Raw genomic sequence first — 4,556 nt, 5'->3', positions numbered from 1 at the left:
TTCCCCTGATATAATATTCAAGTGCAATATTTAATGCTGTACTTTATATAATATATTGCATAAACTTTTTTTTTTCATAAAATTATTATTATAGGGTTCGATCACCATCAGGTTGCAATGTCCTCTTCTCATTAATTTACGTCTGTACAATTTGTCTATCATTTGTCAACATTCATTTTACAATTTCATTAATTTAATAACATTAAAAATGTTAAATAAATGTCTATATTTGGTTAACCATTCACATCTCTTCGTCAATTCTAAAGTCAGCATCCCTTATATTCTTAATACATTAACAATTTTTATTAAGTGATTAAAAATGTACTTGTAAATATTATATAAACATCCTTTGAAACTTAATAATAAAGCACCCAACATAAAAAATAACTTCAAACATTGTCAAATGAATCAGAAATTTATAAATTACTTGTGTTAAAAATCATTCATCAATGTAGTTTCCAGCAAGCCATTAAAAGCATTCTTTTCATATTCATCTGCTATTTCCTGATGCTTGAACTCAAACGTTAAATGTCATTGTTAAGTGTAGAAATCATAAACTGATGGTTATGAGACACAATTATCAGTTTTATGACCATCAATTCAATTATAAATTCTGCTTCAAAAATTTGATGGTATTCATGCATAAAAAAAATTCATAGAGAATTCCCCCACTTTTTTTTTTTTTTGGTGCTACGTTTTTTATTCTAACTGGTTTATTAATTTAATGACAATGTCTATGGAATCAATTTATCTATACATTAAGGAGTATCTGGTATGAATTGCAATTAAACATTCCAATTAGTTGAAAATGTAGGTAGCTCATATGACTGCAATTAACTTGCTTCCTACGTATTTCAGTCTTATAAACCTTTGCTGAGCTTTCATGGTAGTAATTACTTAAGGGAAGAAGATTATCAGCCATGCACCTTCTGCTTCAGATGTAGAAACTACTTCCGTAAAGCATTCTAACCTGCTTTCCCTGCTAATTCCTAGGTTGTGCTTAGTTATTCATAAGGGTTTAGTATATTCACATAATCGCCATTATCTGTAGGTATAGGCTTTTAGAATGTGTAATTATTTGTGATATAAAAAAATAGATGGCTGTTAAAAATAAATATTTTAAGGAAATTACAATTAGTGAGTAGCATTGAATGTTATCTCCATATGAACTGATGCTGAAATAGCAGCTTTCATAATGGATTGTATTTGAGTTTTCATTTTCTATGAACTTTAACAATTCATTAGAATTTTCTCCTCTCATCCTCATGACTCATTTGATTTCCTGAGGATCTTCACTAAACAAGTTAAAACTTCTGCTCTTTCCTTATGAGCAGACTAATCTGCTCTTCCTTCGATGCTTCTTTCACTAAGCTACTAAATTCTTCACCCTAAATGATGGTAGTGCTGTTTTATTTAATTTGTTTTCACTCATAATCACTAGGACAATTTGTGAAATTAACTTTGTTAACCAGTAATTATTTATGTTCAATTATCATGAATTTTTCAGTTAACAATTCTATTCATTTGTATGTACGTATCTCAGTAGTTGATAATATTCTAATAAGATTCCTGTTTCAAGTCTCAAATGAAAGCTTAGCTTGTTTAATTTTCAAAACTCAAAGTTCCCCACCAGCGTCTTAAAAAAACTCCTGAATACTGATCAGGTTGAACAATAATGGTGACATTGTAAATGAAATCAGTCTTTTCTCCAACTTATTTTTGAGATGTTTGGTTCTACACTTTGTCTGTCATTTTGGTTTTTTGAAAACAACAATTTGTTTAATCAACTAAACATTCTAAGGTTTTCTTTAAGACTTAAAACTTGCTTTAGGTTGAACCTAATTTTGTACCAGGGGAGGTGGAGAAGATGTCGAAGTCAGATCTGACAAAGAAATAACCCCACTTACGTGTGTGTATGTATACACACCCACAAATTTACACGCACATTCACGTGTATATGCCTATATAAAGTTTTACATAATTACTCTTCTTTGTACAATACAAAGATATATACTGGTATAATTCAGCAAGTCTGAAGAATAAAAAGTAAATTTAGTTATGTCTCAAATCAAATTCCTTGTTTAAATATTTAGTTGCAGATAAAATTTAATCTTTGTCTGTCAAAGCATCATGTATATTCTTTAAAGTATATATTTGAAGCCTGGTACTTAGCCTTCTTTATGACATACTTATGTTTCAGTATAATGTTGATGTTTTTAATGTACTGTTGCTGTGTACTGTCAATAGTTGTATTAGTGTGTGATTATTATTGTGTGCATGTTTTTAACTGTTTTGTGTTATGTTCGCTCTATATTTGTGTAAACTGGAAGATTTGATAAAGATTATCCATTTTTGTATCATGTCTTGTAACAGATTTTTCCGTATGTAGGAGATTCGAAAAGAATTTTTGGCTGCTATTTTGACTGACCTATCATACCAACTCCCCTCCTGTACCCTCTAATCTTTGCTATCCATTTATCTATGTTTTGTAGAGCCATCAGGTCTCATAATATTCTACCAGTTGGATGGTCATTTATACCAGAATTTATGACCAAGTTAAGCAAAATTGTGTTACCTATAGGTACAGACACCTAAAAATAAGAAGTCAATACATAATATACTGTTTGGAACAGATGAAATATTCGGTCACATTTGGTAAGGGATGAACAAAGAGCATAGGTTCTTTGAAAATTAAATATTTTATCAAATACTGTTTCCAAAATATAATGAGATGATTGAAGAATTTGGGAAGCTGTACAATGAGATATGCACGTGATAAATATAATTTAAATTATAGCATCAGATTAAGTGAAATAGGCCGGTAAATATGTTAAACAAGATATGGAGTGAATCACTTTAAAGGTGATTAAAAAGCCAATATATGTGTTTATTTTGTCATAAATATGTAATACATACAGAAGTACTTAATATTCAAAGGAAAAATTAAAAAAGGGAAACATACAATTAAAAAAAGAACCTGTGTTAAGTGTTAATAGAAGATTTTAATAATTAAAAAATAAATTTAATTGTTACTGTTATTTTAATTCATCATCCTAAAAATAAGATAATTTATAAAATTGATAAAATAAATTTTAAAACATGGTGCATCTTTAAAGTTAAAAAAACCATTCTTGACGATTACCTAAAAATCTAGATATACAAACTGAGTGATAATTCTATGTCCACAGAAGTGATAAAAGTATGTGGTTCTGAAATGCAATAAAAACCCTAGGACTAAGCCCAGCGATTGTCTCACATACATCTAGTATTTGAGTCTAGTATTAGGAGTTTGTTCAATATATAGTGTATTTTTTCCTGATAAAATAGTGTAATGTTTCCCGGAGATAATATTCATTAAGTATTTCATCTGTTGTCTTTTGCTCAATATATTTTTCAAAAATCCTTTACAGACTGGATTCTTTTTTTTTTTGGGTGTGAATATTTAAAGCATTGTTTATTCTGATAAATAAAATTGACTTATTTGAACTTGCAGCAAAGGATTTGTTTTATTTATTTATTTTATTTTTTCCTTAATCTCATGTGTTTGATTATTTATATAATTAAAGAATGTTGATCTGTTAAAATTATTTTTTTTCCAATAAAACAAAACTCAAATATTGTATTTAAATTGTCCATCTGGTGACCTAGTTAGCTCATAATGTTTTTGCATTTTAGGCATCTTCAATGAAATCAAATGAACGATTGAGGTAATATTCAAATTAGAAATAAAAAATACTGGAGTGGAGGATAAATTTTTTTTGGAATATAAATTTTATAATATGGACTAAAATATGTACTCTTAAGAAAAAAAATGTAAAAATAGTGAAATATACAATATAAAAATTGTTAACAATATCACAAGATAATTCTGGGAAGCTCAAACATGTAAATACAAGGTGTAGGAAAAAAATCTCTAGCAATCAGTAATGGACTAACTATCAAACATGTTGGGGTTAAAAACAAACAGGATTGTATGAGGTCTGATCTTTGAGGTTTTATTTTTTATGGTATTCATTGCAGGGAATTGTATAAGCAAATATTGTTTGTGTTATTTGCATCAATCCTTCTAGTTTGCTTGATCTTATTATTTTATTTATATTCCATGATTTCATAATTAATTGGCTTATTGTCAAAATTTTTCATCTTCCCAAGGTTGATGCTCACATTGTAAACTATATATATAAATCATTGAAGCTCCAGGCTAAAGTCGACTTCACTGTTAAAAGAAACTTTATTGAACATAACCTATACCTACTAAATTTCATTTCTAAATTCAACAGGGAATGTCAATCAAGTCTTAAATACCCTGTTGAATGATCTTTTGAACTATATTATTTTGCTTTCATCTGAAAGTACATATTTTGACTTGTACTGACAATAATGAACCTGCGGTCAGCAAAAGAACAATATAAATAAACAAAAAAATATTTATTTATGCTGACGTTTCGACCTGAATTTCAGGTCTTCATCAGGGCTATAAAAACAAAAAGACAACAACCTTCATTTAGAGAGAAAAAAAAATATAAATAAAAATAAAATAGATAAAACTATATATA

The 4,556-nt window shown here is 28.2% G+C and overlaps 1 protein-coding gene across 3 annotated transcripts in view; it reads left to right on the top strand.

Moving 5' to 3' along the window:
- LOC106684805 (SWI/SNF-related matrix-associated actin-dependent regulator of chromatin subfamily E member 1) overlaps nucleotides 1-4,556 on the top strand; it is a 50,303-nt gene that overhangs the window by 8,457 nt on the left and 37,290 nt on the right. The gene's annotated exons all lie outside the window — the stretch shown is intronic.

This window comes from Halyomorpha halys, unplaced genomic scaffold (assembly GCF_000696795.3).
Source record: "Halyomorpha halys isolate HHAL.00 unplaced genomic scaffold, Hhal_1.1 Scaffold621.1, whole genome shotgun sequence".
Lineage (NCBI taxonomy): Eukaryota > Metazoa > Arthropoda > Insecta > Hemiptera > Pentatomidae > Halyomorpha > Halyomorpha halys.
This window is presented reverse-complemented; position numbering and strand designations above follow the sequence as displayed.